The 17,564-nt window shown below is 35.9% G+C and overlaps 1 long non-coding RNA gene across 1 annotated transcript in view; it reads left to right on the plus strand.

Moving 5' to 3' along the window:
- LOC108494610 overlaps positions 1–1,162 on the plus strand; it is a 30,369-nt gene extending 29,207 nt beyond the window's left edge. Inside the window, exon 6 of the long non-coding RNA XR_001873909.1 lies at positions 1–1,162. This exon is cut by the window's left edge and continues 1,123 nt beyond it. This is a non-coding gene — a long non-coding RNA (uncharacterized LOC108494610).
- Positions 1,163–17,564: the final 16,402 nt, after the last annotated feature.

Here is a 17,564-nt window from a genome sequence, read left to right on the forward strand (position 1 = left end):
ATAATAGATAGTACATTAAAAGTACATAGTACTTGATCTTCATGCCAAGAAGTGTTCAATAGTCATATATTCTATATTATTTCCAACTGAATCATCAGTAGGAGGACTTGATTTGTCCACTGAACAGTAAAAGGACACATTTCAGATTGTTTAGCTTCTCATGTCTTCCTTCTCCTCTTTGAAAGAGAATTTCCAAAGACCAGACAAGATCAAGTTTTTATTAATCCATCTAACTTTCTTGAAGTTATTTGTCTGTAATTTTATTTTTGTGCAATATTAAGACTGAATTGTTCTTCCTTTTGACTTCAAATACATATATATACTCAATATAACTTTGTGAAATCGCCTTCCATCAGCTCACGTGTCTTCTGTTTCTTAGTGAAACAAGGGTGAGTCCTAAAAGAGTTAACTGAGAGATCTGGGCCTGGTGAGAAAGCTCTCCCTAACATCTACTCTGGCTGTGCTGCTAAGACTCGTTCTGTTGTGTTCACTGGATCAAAAACGTAGAAGAATACTAAAAACAGTATACAATAAGCCTAGGGGTAATAAGATAAGGTAGGATAAGGTAGGATAAGGTAGACATTTGAATAGGAGAAACAGGCCTAGGCTGAAAGCAAAGGCTTTCTCCAAGCTTCAGTGATTGGGGCAAGAACAATAGAAAGGTAGAGAGGTCAGGCCAAGAAAGATGAGAAAAAGATCCTCAACTTGAGGCCAAAGGCTGGATGTACCCTCGAAATTGAGTGTCAAAAGAAGCACCGCCCTAAGCCCCACCTACACTCCGCCTATTATCAATATGTATAGATGTTGCAATCATAAGAATATGTATAAAAATCATGTATGAAAACTATATAAAACACCTGATTTTGTGTGATACCTTCGAACAAGTTTGTCCAGCATGAGCTAGCTTGTTCCCGACGTTGAATAAACAAATACCTTACTGCTTAAAGACACAAAAGTTTCTGAGCAGTTAATCATTATGGGGGTTTTCAGCATCACTAGTTCTGATGTAATCCCTAAATAGCAACCAAAGTCATCAGAAAGCCAAAAGATAGAATTCTCTGAATTACTGAAAACATAGTCCTCTTGTAATTATTTGCCTCTAGGGTACTGGAAGTAAGATATCATCCTTCCACTTTTTTTGTTCTCTAATGTAGGACTTTGTGGAGTCTTTGGATGCTTTAAACGATTCACATCTGAAACAAACTTGTTGCTGTAATTCCAGAATAAAATTTGGTAAAACTAACTGGATATTTGTATGATTCATCTAATTATTTTTAGCACATGCATTTTTTTTCTCCACTTCATGGTTAGATTATCACTTTGTACTCCTTTATATTTTTTTGATGAGGTTTGGCAAGGGTGTATAGTAACTATGAGCATAAGTGAATGATTTTTTTCTTGACTTTTAAACTATATAAGCTTCTTCACACTACTGGAAAATATTACATTACAGTCTGCTTATCACTGTTTCTGCTACATAATTTTCTCTTATGATTTTGTGGATCATTTTAAAAGGTCTACAGAATCTTTACCTTTTGGTCAACTGTAAATGAAAGTTTATCTACAATGCAATACAACTGTATCTGCAAATGCACAGACAAAAATAATATAAAAGTACTTCCTTTGCCAGCACTTCACTATCTCTATTTCAATTAATTTTTGCCCTCTGTGCTAGGTATTAAACAAGCAAATAAACAAAACTCCAGACCTGCCAGATAATCTTGAACAATCATCTAGCACAAACTAAAGATAAAATTGAATACATTTTACATTTCAATCATTCCTGAAAGAAAGATGTTTAATCTGCCTTTCCAAACCCCCAAGAGAGGGGATTCCATAAATTCCATTGCAAAATATTCCAAAGTTCCATTGCATATATCACAAGAAACATATTTCTAACCGCAATTTATGCAATTTGACAGAATTTTCTGAACTACGGTTCAGCATGAGGACTGGTTCCTATAACTTCTTCAAAGCTATTTTTCCTAAATGTGAAAAGACTCAAGAGTAATTTCATATTATAAAACAAATATGAAAGAAGGAAAGAAGGGGAGAAGTAAGGTAGATTAGAATAATCCTACATAGTCAGGGTTTTTGTTACTTGGTACCTCCTGAAAAGGAACCTTTGCCTCATCTCCGTTTAAAAAATATCCCTTCACTTTTATTCCATAAGAATGCCTTCTTTCTCTTACAGGATTGAATACACTACATAAAAATTTCACAATCATCATAGCATCTATCATTATATTATCCTGGAACCATATACTTATTCTTCCCTTCATATTCCCGAGGCAAAAAACATTGGCAGACCCAGAGGGAGGATGTGGTACCTAGAAATTGAGCACGGATCTTCTGTTTCCCATCTGAAAGCTTTGCTCACAAGCTTGCTCTCAGTCCCCCTCAGCTTCTTTCATCTTGAGAATCCTCATTAGTAGTAATAACATGCACATAATTAAAGCCCAATGAAGTATCAACTACATCCTTAAGCTTTTCTTTATACTTAGAATGACTCGAAAGCTTCTTCCTAGCAAGCATTGCGCTTGGAAATTGTGTTCTTCAAGCATGACAATGTTGTCATTGCAAAGGTAGTTACTGATTTTCTTTCATGTTACAGCTAAGAAGTCGCAGACCAGCCTTCTGTTTTCATAGTATCATTCCTCTTCCCTTTCAAAAATGTAGTTTCAGTTGTCTGTTTAAAAACACCTTCGTTTATTCTACTTCTTTTGGAGTTCTTCCTTCAATATGGATTTTTTGTGTTGATTTGTTGTTTTTTTTTTTTTTTTCCCCTTCTTGATTATGTTTTTGTTTTGTTTTGTTTTTTAAATTTCAGTTTTCAGTCTTTCCTCTTCTCTACTCAACCAAATGTCTTCAATATTTCTGAATAGTCTAAGCCATGCCTCACTGAATTCACTGAAATACTGAAATCTTTTATGCATATTTATATTCTGTCTCTCTTACTCCGTGTTTTACATTGTAAAATTGTTTCCTTGAGGATTACTGTTTCCTGGATGCGAAACTCCCATCTGCTTTGTCTGGTAGCTCTTGACTTGAAGAATGTATTTGCAAACAAAAGATATGCTGTATTGACAAATGCAAAGAGATTTGTGTCTTGGTCACAGGTTTTTCTCTGCAAGCAAGGGGATTTTCTTATTTCCTCTGTATTCCATCCAGAGACCAGAATAAAATAGGTATCAAGGCAGTAAGTCCACTATATGCTTCATTCAAAACAGGTCTCATCCTCTATACTATTAATTCTTCTTTCCAAGAGTTTACCAGTTATTTTGCAGTAACTTTTACAGAAGCTTTTGTCAGACTTCTCTAACACTTATTATCCATTTTGTTATCCATCGACACAGGGATAGGAGAGACAGTTTTTTAAAATGATATGTGTTCTATTTCTTTTTAGATTTTTCCCAAGCAAAGCAAGAGTAGCTTTTACTGGAAAAGGTTTCCAGTAAAGAAATAAAGTAGGAAAGTTACTAGCTTTTCTAGTTTAACAGGATTTTTTCTGTTGGCTTTTTTTACTCTTCCCAGTGTATTCTTTCCTTTTGTTTTCTGTTGTCTAAAAACCTGATAAATAAGAAGTGTTTTGGAACATTCCTGGTCCATACAGAAAGCAAACAAGTAAGCATTTATGTGAAATGGATGGCAAATTTCTTTGGATATAAAAAACTGAGTAAATAATGCATATTACTGTATCATCATCCCCAGTTGTTTTAATTAATAATTTTAAATGCTATTGCTACAAGAATTTAATATAATTAAATACTTACAGATATAGTAATTTAATGTAACTAACATGTTTAATGAAATATGATTAATATATTATAATAATATGTTGCTCACAAAAAAGTAAATCAATTTGCATAGACCTTTAAACAGCAATCAACAGTGAAAAGTTAAGATTGTTGATTCAAGACAAATCAGAATAATTTTTGTTGCATACAACTTTAATAATTTTTGAGAACATTTTATTTCTTTCATGAATTTCCCTTAGATTTTATTATACACAGATAACACATAGATTACATAGAGATAATAGCTGTTTTTTGCAGACATATGGTAAGGCCAGGATGAAGATGAAGGAGAAAATTACTTCATCATCAAAAAAATTTTTAAAGCTAAAAATTGCTAATAACAATGATACATTAACTATGGACAAAAATTGGCCTCTTTGAGATCCACTTTGATCTGAGAGGGCTGTGTAATGTTCTCACAGTATGAAATTTATTTATGATTTTAAGAATGTGGAAAGAAGCTCTCATTAACGACCTTATTTCACTAATTTTTACTTTAGATATAATTTTTTACAAGAAAAAATTACATGAATGAATGCAACTGCTAAAATAATCAAAATATTCTCTGCTGTGATTGTTTTGTTATTTTATTATTTTAAATTACCTTTTTATATGTAAAGTAAAAACAAAGGGTTTTTATAATATGCAAAATGTCTTCAATTTTCCAAATAAATTTCTGGATAACTACTGAATATTACACAGTTCTGTTAAACAGAAATGAAAAAAACATTTCTAATCTTCCAAGTTGCTCTCAAGATCTTGTTAAATCTTTTAAGTCCTTTGACATTTTATTTCACAGTGACAACTCCTCCTAAATCCCATGCATTTATGGCTAAAAATGGTCACCTACTGTTTAACATACCATAATCCAGAATCCAACTTTAAATCCTTAGTCTCTTTAGCCTACAGATTCAATAAGGTATTAAAATGTTTTCTTACCTTAAAACAAATAAGCTGATTATGGACTTTCCTTTAAGACTCTCCCCTATAAGAAAGTGCTATTTCATGTAAACATTTTTTTTAACTTAGTACTAATTAATATAAGAAGATTGAGAATAATATAGGTGTCCAGCCTTTCTAACTCTTGAGAGCATTCCTACTGATATCTAGGATTCAGATGCTCCAGGCTTCCAGGCTGTTTGCAAAGAATGGAAAAGTTGTAAGTATTCTGTACTAAGAAAGAGCTTTCAGGACACCAAGGCTCCCTTGTTCTAAAAGAGGACATATTCTTGCCTAAGAAAGAACATATGCACCTGCCTTTAACTACTGATGGGCTTCTGAAGAATGTAACAATCAGTTGTTACATTTGACTTACCAAAATTTAAAAAATCAAACCAAACCAAAAAAACCTGGAAAGTTTGCACAGATATGTTCTCAATTGTTCTGTGATATATAGCAGGTCTATATCTTCCTCCTGACAGGAAGAGGAAGGGCAGGCACTGATCTCTTCTCTGTGGTGACCAGTGTCAGAACCCAAGGGAATGGCCTGAAGTTGTGTCAGGGGAGGTTTAGGTTAAATATTAGTAAAAGGTTCTCCACTCAGAGGATGGTTTGGCACTGGAACAGGCTCCCCAGGGAAGTGGTCACAGCACCAAGCCTGACAGAGTTCAAGAAGTGTTTGGACAATGCTCTCAGGCACATGGTGTGATTCTTGGTGCTCTCCTGTGCAGGACCAGGAGTTGGACTTCAATGATCCTTGTGGGACCCTTTCAACTCAGGACATTCTATGACTCTATGCTTGATGAGTAACTTTCCTTTAAATTTTTTAGCTTTTGATAGGAATCAAAGTGAAAAGTTTCCTGAAACCTCGCACAAAGAAAATATCAGGCTGCTCAGAATAATTTTACTGAAGTTCACCATTATGAAGTTACATGTTTTAGATATGTTTGGCTGATAGAAAGTCTTATTTTCAGTTTTTATAAGAATCATAGATGTATCTTTGCATGACACAAAAATACAAACTTTTTTTTTGCTGATACTTTTAGAGTGCTATATACTTTGTACAAAGAAATAGATGAGTAGATTATCTTTCTCATTGCCAGGCAAATCTAATTTTTGATGACTACTGTAAACCACATTAGCGATATTGATTGATAACTATTTACGAAAACAAACTCCAGAATAACATGTACTGTAGGCATCTGAAATGGCTAAGTAAACTGATTAACTAAACATGAGCGATTTTATTGCTTGATCCTTACACTGCAGGAACTATTTAATCAGTAACTTATTCGTCAATGACTTTAAAATATAAGTGTTGTTAGAATATGCCTCTGAGATAAATAGCAGAAGGTTTATTTTTATATTTGTTAAGCAACTAACTCTATAATGGCATGTTTGCAAGTTCTTGGTAATTAAAATTCATTTTTATTTCTAAAAGGAAAGAGTTGTATGGCATTGATCCAAATTGTTTCAGAGTAAACGGAAAAATACTTTTAACTTCAGTAGGTTGAATCAGATCTTTGTAGAACAAAGACAAAAAGAAAGGAAACAGGATAACATATTTGAGCCTATTATTTGAGTACCAGTAAAAGCATGTACAGCAGGAATACATTTTCATATACATATGAGTGCATTAGCAGTATAATATCTGAAACCATGCACCGACCAGCAACACCATTGTACAAGGCTTTGCAGTAGGAAATGTAGTTAAACATTTCTGAGACAATATGTTTGAATATTTGCTTTCACAAAATGATCCTAAAAATAGTCTGTTTTTTAAATTACATGTACAATCTGTACAAATTTTTATTCCATTACTTTATATGTAGATCGGGGTATCACCAAATTGCTGGTCTATGTTTTCTTCCTTTTACTTTCCTTTGAAAAATCTTGTTTAATTTCTTTTTCATTTGAGTAGGTTTCATGTCATATAACTTGGCACTTGGCAGAGTTGTTAGCTTCCTCTGAGGTCAATAAAGAGATGGGTTTCCACAGGAGAGTATAAACCCATGATAGAATGCAATGAGTCATTATCCTTTCTCCACTGATTTGAGTGAAAATACGAAAAACTGGATTAGAGAAGAGTATTTAGATGCTTGAAGTCAGAGAACATGAGATGACTGTAGATATCTTGGTGAATAGATATTGTCTTATGTAGCTTAATAATATAACCATCCCTGTTAATTACTGTCACAACTCCATTACAGGTGCATATATCAAACAACTGTTGCTTAGTAATGTATTTAAAATTTCGCGTAATTTTGCGCTCCATCATTCCTCCACATCCACATTCTTATTTCCCCTATACACAAAAGCCTATCAGTTGTGAACTCATCTTTCTGATTTATCATTTTTCTTTATTGCTAAACATAGGAAAAATTTATTAACTCTGTGTAATATTCTGATGATTTCATCCATTTTAAAGTATGTATAAGAAGACATATATCCTTGAAGTTAAGTATATTGTATCAGTAAATTTCATTGTATATGACTCTGGAATTTAAAAGTGCGTAATCTTAAAGATATTCTTAATGCTTTAAGCCCTTTTAATGTTCATTCTTTATCAATGATCACTTTTAATTTGTAGGGTTTTGTGACTCAGTAAAGATAATACCTATAATTCCACTTTGAAAAATGATTTAAGGCATTAGAACCGTAAAGATTTTGTGATGAATTTTAGAACTGAATTGTTATGACTGTTATAATGAGACACTGGCTGACATAAATCATGAGAGCAGAATAACAAAAAATCTGTCTGTATCACATTCTAGAATATAATTTCTTACAATAGTATATTTATTTTATTGCATGACACTATGATCAGAAAACTATTTAAACAGAAACTAACAGCAAACTTACTAAGAAACCTACTTCCCACTTTTAAAAGGGAACAAATTAAAGTTATGCTTCCAGACAGATTATGGTTTCACAATAAACAGAGTAAAATAGCTGAGAACCATACTGTCTAGAGAGGCACAATCTCTTTGTGTGCTAAGAAGCTAAGGCAAAATGAAAATCCAGTTAGTCTGTTATACCTCCTGCATCACAATGAGGCATAGTCAATGCTGGCATTCACACGGCTAGTCATGAGTTAGCCAGTGTTTTCCTGATGCCAGTAGCTAGCCACCAGTATGTTGGAGGGGGTGGGTAGAACATGACACTACATGACACTCTGCAAATATTTCAGAAGGTTTTTTTTACTTCAACATGATTAACTTTGAATTTGCTACTAGTGATGGCTATGAGCCTAAGTGCCATTTTCTGTCTCCATTCCATCACAGATTCTTGCTTGCTTTAGTTTGATATCTCTGAATGAATCAGGCAAGGCAGAGAGATTGCCTCAAAATAACTTTGTTGATATGATGAAAAAACACAATGTAATCAATCATGATAAAGAAATATGTACAGGCTACGTAACAAAGCACTAAGACTTAATGAATGGCAGCAGTCTTGCTTTGCTGTGTTTTGCCAAAGTGAACAATTTGATGAATTCTATTTCCATTAGCTAGCACTTTTTTAATTGTAGATAGTTTGGCTCACTACAGTACAATTACCAGCTTTCCTTTCTTTTTGATGTAACCATGAATTCTCAATTCTTGTATGCTAGTTAGTTGTTCAGAGCCAAGGGAAAGCATTTTCTCTTGATTAAACTGGTTTAAAAAGAATTTTGACTTGCTTAATTAGCTTCTCTAGAACTGGTAATAACCACACATCCTCCACTGTGAACCATGTAATTATTGTGACATTCATTCTCTCCCTGGGATGCTTTATTCCTGATGTGATCATTTCTCTTTTTTCAATTGCTGGCTGGTGGTTTAACTTCTGCTTATTAATGAGCACCATAAGACATGTTTGACTATTACTCAGGATCTTCAGTGTCCTTCCATATGATGCAAAGACTGTATCCATAAATAGAAACAGCATGCTGGTTACTAGTGATAAAGTATTCAAATAAAACAGAAAAAAAATTCAGCAAAGCTTTTGAAATTATTGTAATATTTTGTAACTGCTTTCAAACACCCCTGTATGAGCTTGTCACTCTACCAAATCCTTACCTCAAGTTTGCAAAGGGAGGACAGAGAGATGGAAAAAAAATATTATTTCCTTTATTTTAAAAGCCAGAAATCATATAGATTTCTTAAAGAACACACTGCCCTTATAATTCTTTTAATTGTGCTATGCCTCTAAGGAGAACAGTGTAGTTTAGTTCTTCTGGTGCAAGTTAGAATGGTTACAAACCTCAATAAACTTTTTCTTCATAGCTGGGTACTATATAGACCACTCTCCTTTCTTTTAGTCAGAAACATTACTGTTACACTGGGACCGTGGTTGTTGAAAGAAACACTACAATGCTTCTACATTGCTAACTATCCTATAAAGATATTTGCAATGATGAGAGAGAACTTATTTTTAGACCTACAATATCGAATGTCATGGTTTAACACCAACCAGCAGCCAAGCCCCACGCACCCACTCACTCACTCCCCCACCAACAGGGTCAGGAAGAGAATCTGAAGGGTAAAAGGTAGAAAACTCCCGGGTTGAGACAAAGACAGTTTAATATTGAAAGCTGTGCACACCAGCAAAGGAAAACAAAACATTAATCACTGCTTCCCATGGACAGGCAAGCGTTCAGCCATCCCCAGGAGAGCAGGGTCGCATCACACATAACGCTGACTTGGGAAGACAAACATCATCACTCCAAATCCCCCTTCCTCCTTCTTCCCCTCAGCTTTATATACTGAGAATGATGTCATATGGTATGGAATATCCCTCTGGCCACTTTGGGTCACCTGTCCCAGCTGTGTCTCCTCCTAATCTCCCATGTGCCCTCAACTTCCTTACCAGTGTGGTAGTACAAAAAGCAGAAAAGGCTTTGTTTTTTTGTAAGCCTGCTCAGCAATAATAAAAACATCTCTATATTATCAACCCTGTGTTCAGCACAAATCCAAAACATAGCCCCATATCAGACACTGTGAAGAAAATTAACTCTACGCCAGCTGCAATCAGCACACTGAAAAATGGATGCTAATAGATTGAAAAGACTGAATCAGTTTGTATATACAGAAGGGTTTTGGAGAACATCAATTTGAAAATTCCCTAAATGTAACTGTAAAATGTAACAAACAGTAAAATTATCAGGAACACTGGCATTTCTGCCCTTGGTCATTTTGTGCTTTCTAGGTTTGAGGAATAGCTTCCTTCTGGCTGTTGGAAAGAAAACCTGTTTCCTAATTCTCTTAATTTCCTAAACAGTCAATCTACTAATGTGCCATACTGACTTATCTATCTGCATGACAATTCATGATCCTGGGCATGAGTTTTTTGTTTTCTTCTGAGTTGTTCTGGTTATTGTGGCTTGCTTGATATACTTCTTAGTCCCTTTTATATTTTAGCAGACAGCCTAAGAGACAAGTTTCAAGAAACCTAGAATGAGTAAGATAGTTCTGGGGAGTTTAACTACCTCTGGTCATCTCCTTTAATTAATTTATTTATTTACCAATTATTTCAGTTCATAAGTAATGATTCTTTAAATATTATTGTCATTAGCTGTTTTACATATGAAAACTGTTATATATTGTCAGGGCTCTAGGGCACTACCAGATTTTGCTGGTCCTTCCCAACCTCCCCTGGGAACTACTTTCACTCCCACATTTGGATCCAGGAGCCACACTTCAGCTGATACAGAGACTCTCAGTTCCTTGCCCCATAGAAGTGCTGGTCTCCAGCCCTATTCCCAAAATGGACCTCAGGCTCTTTCTCCAGCCCGATCTCTGTTACCTTCTCCTGTTACCAGATGGATTCTGGCACCAGCTTGTCACTTGCCTTCTCAGGACTGTTGATACAGCCAGCTACAATGCCTGGTTCTGCTCACCATAGTCAGATCCTAAGGGATGGTGCCTGTCAGTGAGAGCTCTGCCAGGCCTAAGGTCACCCTTGGCTCACAGCTCCCAGTCCCTTAGGGAGCAGCTGGCCCTTGCTGCACACTGACAGATATCTGAATGTGTACTCTGAGTGACATCCAGTATGAGTGGCTCCAGGGCACATATTTTATTCGTAAATGGTTTTTGAAAATGCACCATACTCTTCTCAGTGTGACAGACAGCTCTTTTCTTTAATGAAGACTTCATGTAAGACTTTGTGGTTCTTAATCTCCAGAGAGCATTATTTCAATAATCATTATTACTCATGTATTATTTAATAATCTCAAATTTATAGATACAGTACAAGTCATGCAACAGTGTTTTTCCATGAAATACCTCAACAAATCTGAATTTACTTCAGTATTAACTGTCACTACTTCCATACTGCAAATTATCAGATTTTTTCTTCTTTTTTTTTTTCTTAATATTGCTAAGGCTTGTTATACAAATTTATATTGCCTGAATCTGGCTTGTTAAAATCTAATTTACAGTTTCTGCCTCAAGAGGATAAGAAGTGGTGTCTGTGTGCTCCATTGTATATCCCTGAGAAACAATTCACGTTTGAACTCTGCATTTTTTCACGGTAAATTGGTTCTGTGATATAAAATAAACACATTTTTTTTCATGAAATGCTGAAGGGAAAAAAACCCTCACCATTTCTTTCTAGACAAATAAGCAATAATGGAGTTAGTGTCTGTATTAGAAGTTGCCATTTTGTATTTACACAATAATACATAGTTGGTTTCTTTTACCTTTAACTTCTCATTTGTTATCAAATCCATGTCATTAACATCTATTTCTTTGAATATCATTTGACAATTAGAATCATACAAAATAATAGTTATTTTGATATAACCACACAAGGGGGATGGGGTGGGGAGGTGGAGAGAGGATACCCAGCAATGTATAAAATTTCTGCTTCAAATGGAAGTTTTAGATACTTTGCTTTAATCTTTACATTCTCTGTTCTAAGCACATTTTCTTTACCCAAACTGCTGTAAAAGCATTTTTTCTGGTTTTTTTGTTGGCTTTTTTATTTTTTTTGTATATAGTGACTTTTCCAACTACAGTCACTACTCCTGAATACACTTCTGTCAAGATTCAGTTTAGAAAAACACAAAACACATTTTATCAACTTCCAACTTGCCTTATGTCATTTGGGAAAAGTTGTCTTGACCCTTCCCTGCCACTAGCTTTTTTAATTTAAAGAAGGGAACATTTTCATATTTATATTTACATAGATGTAAAATATTCACATCCTTGTCCATTTATAAGGTTGTCAGTCCAAAACATCCAAATAGATTAAAATCCAGGTAGCACAGTGCTACTGACCATAATGGAATGGATTGTTTAGGGCTCTGAGGAAGAAACATAGAAGCTGGGCTTTTCAAGAGCCCTGAAATAGCAAACCTGAAAGATGAGTGAGATAGTTATTTTGTTGCTTGAATTATTATTTTATGTTTAAAATTATTTTCTTAAATTATAACATAAATAATTTTCTAAAGCAGCACCTTCCTTGGAGAAGCTTTGGTGGCTATAACTGCCTTCACTTTAGATAGGTACAGTTGAGAATCTAAGATAATAATAAAAGAATGACATCATCCCAGAGCAAGAAACAAGTCAAGGCTAGACACCTGAGGTCCAGAGCAAAAAACTTGTGAAAGACATGGGAATTCAGAGATGCAAGCTGTCCCTAAATACAGAATAGAGTTACAGTCAGCTTAAGTCTGTCATTATACCATTAAACCAATTACTTCTTGTCACTGACATGGATAATTGCTACTGTGTTGTAGCACAGGAAGGTGGTATACCTGGGCTTCACAATTACTGGACACCTGCTTTTGTTTTATTCCTTTATATTGTTCTTAAATGTAAAACAGATTTTACTCCTTCAGAATAAACTAAGAAAGGGCCTGCTTAGCGAAAAAAGAGCAGTAAAAAGTCTAGTTGGAGACCAGTGACTAGTGGTGTATCTGGGACCAAAATCAGGTCCAATCCTGTTTAACATCTTAATTAATGATCTCAATGACAGGGCAGAGTATACCCTGTAAAGGAATAAAGGAAATTAGTTGCTTAGTGCAGACATGCTGAAGCCTCGGGCCACACACTGTGAACTTTTTGCTGGATACACTGGGCTTTATAGCTGCTTAACTAAAAGGGATCCCCAGAGCCAGTTCACACTGGGAGATAAGGGAATATGGAAGGCCACTATCCCAACAGCTATCTGCAAGCCTAGAGGTAAAAAGAGAAATGGTCTGCCTAGAGACAGCGAAGAAAATCAGTGAAGAACAAGAAGACCCCCTCCCTAATATTATTATTGGACTAAATTGCCACATGAGGGGTGAAAAATTTAGATTGTAAGGGTATTATTGTCCAGGAATGTCTTTGGTCAGGGTCTTTTTCTGAAAACACCCAGCTCAAGCTGTCCTTATTGCAGTACCTTTCAATTTTTAAATTCTTTTTTTTCCTGGAAGTGGACATCTGAGATGCTGATGTGGGAAACCTAGGGCGAAGAAATTTCTTTAACATACCCTCAGCAAGTTTACAGCTGACACCACATCGGAAGGAGTGGTATACTGCAGGTAGTGAGGCCATCCAGAGGGAACTCAAGAGGCTGAAGAAATGGACTGACAGGAACCTCAAAAGGAGAAGTGTAAAGTCCTGCACGTGGTGAGGACAAACACCATGCAGTGACTTGGGGGTTAACCAACTCAGCAGAAAAAGTCTCGGAGGTCCTGGGGAACACCAGGTTGAACATGAGCCAGAATGTTCTTTGCTGCAAAGAAGGTGACTGGTATCCTGGGCTATGTGAGGCAAAGTATTGCCAACAGCTTGAGGGAGGTGATTCTTCACCTTTATCCAGCTCTGGTGAGACATCTGCATTACTGCATTCAGTTTTGGGGCCCTGAGGCACGCCAATTAGAGTTCAGCAAAGTGCCACAAGGATAACAAAAGGACTTGACCAGGTCACAGATGAGGAAAAGCTGAGAGACCTGGGACTGTTTAACCTGGAGAAGGCTCAGGGAGAATCTTATCAATGTATATAAATACCTGAAAGGAGGACGCAAAGAGGACAGAGCCAGGCTCTTTCTAGTGGTGACCAGTGACAGGACAAGGGCACAAAGGTGAAAACACCTTTCTCTCTTTTTTTTTTAAATAATGTAGCTTGTTCTATTAAGTCTTGGGAAGATAAAAATCTCTCAATCTGTACAACTGTAGCTAGGGCACCACTGTTTGGCTGCAGCACGAGTGTTGCTTTTTTCATGCCAAGTTTTATACAAGTTTGTAGTCAGGAGGTGAGGTCAACCTCACTATCTCTACAAACACATTTATAGATTTGGAGTGGAATGCATAAGTCAAATCAAATTAAATGGCTACATAGAAAGCTTTGGCAACACTTGGAAAAGTGATTTATAAGGTAGGTTTGGTAAGGTATGCCAGCTCTACATAATTCAGGGAAGGTTGGTAAAAGAGTTAAACAGTTTTCTTACTATTAACTATATAAATTTGCATTCTGAAAAAAACGATCTTCTCATATACTTGTTAATATTCAGGATCACTTGTTATTCAGTTTATCAGCTGATAATATAGGATAATGAATTTAATCTATTTTCTGATGGACCTAAATCCAAGTGAAAAAAATTGGCTTTCCTGAAACATACAAAATCATTTAATTGAATTTAAATACTACTTCCTTAGCTAAAAGCTATTCATAAATCTTGAACTAGTGTAGAATCAACTACAGTTGGTGGCAATTCTATGACTTTTTGTTTGTGGTTTATTATAATTACTATTATCAAAATTATTATTTTAATGATTATTATTCCAAGTCTTTCAACCAAAATGCTATATACATATACAAAAACTGATTTTTTACAGCAGATTGTTCCTTACACAGTACTGACTTACTGCTTCCTTTTACATCTCTTAAATAAATGTACCAACTGCAATTACGTAATTTAAATTGCAATGATTTAATCAGAAAAAAAATTCAAATTATTAGTTAGAAATTAGTTAGAAACTACCACGAAACTCACCCAACACAATTAAACACAACACTTTAGTTTCAGACAATACTATAAAGAAGATTGGACCAGATAAATCTGTTTAACTCTTCAGAGGAGTTTTAACTGAAAATGCTACAAGTATAGGAATTTAGATGTCGCATATCTACTTCTTTCTTAAGGCTTTTAAATGGATGCTTCATATGCCCCTCAGTTTAGGAAGGACACTGAGGTGCTGAGGAGTGTCCAAAGAATGGCAATGAGGTTGGTGAAGGGACTTGAGCACAGGCCCTGTGAGGACCAGCTGAGGGAGCTGGGGTTGTTTAGGCTGGAGAAAAGCAGACTCAGGGGAGACCTCATCACTCTCTACAACTGCCTGAAAGGAGGTTGGAGAGAGGTGGGGGTTGGTCTCTTCTCCCAGGCAACCAGCAGTAGGACAAGAGGGCACAGTCTTAAGCTCTGCCAGGGGAGGTTTAGGTTAGACATTAGAAAGAAATTCTTTACAGAGAGAGTGATCAAGACATTGGAATGGGCTGCCCAGGGAGGTAGTGGGTTCTCCGTCCCTGGAGGTATTTAAGAAGAGACTGGATGTGCACTTAGTGCCATGGTCTAATTGACAGGGTAGTGTTAGGTCATGGGTTGGACTCGATGATCTTACAGGTCTTTTCCAACCTGGTGGGTTCTGTGATTCTGTTACCCGTTTTTTGAGGCTTTTGAATGGATGGTCTTTATTTAGTCACACAATTTTTAAGATTAAATTTATTTAAGAAAGATGACATTGCACATTAAATTAGAAACAGAGCAGAACGTTTGTAATAATTAAAAAAGTATACATCAGAGAGGGATTTGTCCCTCCTGTTTCTTATTAATGAAGAAAATGCACAAAAGCTAAATAAAATTTGCTTTTTGGATTGCCTTTTTATTGGGTGGGATTATGGGGGTTTATTTGGTGATTCCTCCTATCAGCCTATTATTTATTTTATGCTTCAATACTCTCCATGATACTGTTCAACAGTATTACTGTCTGGACACTACTTCCATGGCTCGCAGAAGATCACGAGGTGAAAGGCATCTCTGAATAAAAAAACCTCAGTCTTCCGGCAGGCAGGTGGGGAGCAGGTGAAAAAGCAGTGCCAAAAGCGCTCATTTTTAGCCCTCTGGCTAAATGAGTGTAAAGGATTCATGCAACGCTGCCACCTCCCCGGTAGGCGAGGAACAGGTTTCCTAATGGAGCCTGGCAATCTCCCACATGGCTGTCCTTGGCACCTCGCCGCCATCCCCGGCAGAGCTGAATCGCCCCCGTCCCTCCTGCCCGGCGGCCTCCGCTGCTTCTCCGCAGCCGCCCTCAGCCTTCCTTCGGGATCTGACTCCCAGGGCCGCAGCTTCCCAGGGCCATTCCCAGCGCCAGCGGCCGCCAGGGACCTGTTGCCAGACAACGCCTCGCCAAACCCCCGGAATGCGGGGCCAGCCCTGCAGAGGGATCACAGCGCACCTCGGTTAAAGCTGTGTCGGTTTTCTAAATTTTTTGTTTTCTTATATTTTATTTTATTTTTATTTTTACATCATGTGTATAACGTATGAGTTATAAAATCAGAATAAATCATACCTAAAATCAGAATAAATCATAAACAAGCAGCTGATACAGAGTTATTATCACAGTGGTGTGTGCATAAAAGTAGGAGTTTTTTTAGGTATGGTATCATTTTCTTGTTTAGCAAAATTAGGAAAAATATTTCAGGTAAATTTCTTTCTTGAATTTTTAGATTTTTTTTTTTCCATTGGTTGTTTTCATTTCTATAATTGGTTAATTCAAGAGTAAAGTGCTTGAAGTGAAAAGTCAGTGTTTTAGCTTTGACACTGACAGCAGAAAATGCTTCTTTCTTTATAGTCTTTCTTTTTGCAGATGAATTTGCTGTATTTAACCTAAATGAACAATTTTTTTTTGGATGTCAGAAACTAATGTTTTGTCAAATATACTTTTTGTTAGGGAAAAAACCCAAACCCTCAGATTAGCATGGGTAGACATTTGTCACTGCGCCAGATTAGACTGAAAGACTATCGAAGTCCAAGTGCTTTGATCACTGAAAAACCATAACCCAAACCAATTTGATACCATAACACACTGCTCCCAAGAATGGACCCAAATACAAAAATATCACTCCCCCTCAGCAAGGTGGAAGAAGCATAAAAAGTCCATAACCATGAAAATATGGCTTTACTGAACTGTATATTAATAAATTTATGTATAATCAGTCTATAAGCAAAATCCTAGTTTCTTATAATCAGGCATCAGACTGTAAAACAGATATCTAAAGCTCTGTTTGCAAGGTGGTGGTTTGGGGTGACCATTTTTTTTTTCTTACAGATATTACCAGGGGAAAAGGGGGAAAGAACTACCCAATTATTATATTTAAGAGTTTGAAAATTGAACAGATAATGGGGGCTTAATAAAAGCACATTATCTATACACATGTGTATTATCTCTTTTTTTTTTTCTTAAATCTCCTTTGGAATAGAAGGAAAAAAGCTAATAAAAATAATGACTACTTTTGCGTGTTTCTGTTTGCAATGCTTACTCATAGTCAGGACTGGCTGCAATGGCAGTAAAATATCTACAGTGAGTAGTAGTTAAGGTTTGAGATTTGTATTGAATCAGAATTCATATTCTCATTTTACAATGTCAGACTTTTATTAACAGTTCTCATAATGGTTAGTGATGACAAAGTTGCACCCAGAAATTCAGAGGGATATTGGGAACCCGTTTTATTAGGATATGTACAAACATATAATAAAAGAGAGTCCCTGCCCCCAGCTATTTGTAGTATAAATACACAAGACAAAAAATGTAGAAAATGAAGTGTGATAAAACAAAAGGTAAAAAATTTAAATAATTCCCA

The sequence above is a fragment of the Lepidothrix coronata genome, unplaced genomic scaffold (genome assembly GCF_001604755.1).
Source record: "Lepidothrix coronata isolate B3197 unplaced genomic scaffold, Lepidothrix_coronata-1.0 Scaffold26, whole genome shotgun sequence".
NCBI lineage: Eukaryota > Metazoa > Chordata > Aves > Passeriformes > Pipridae > Lepidothrix > Lepidothrix coronata.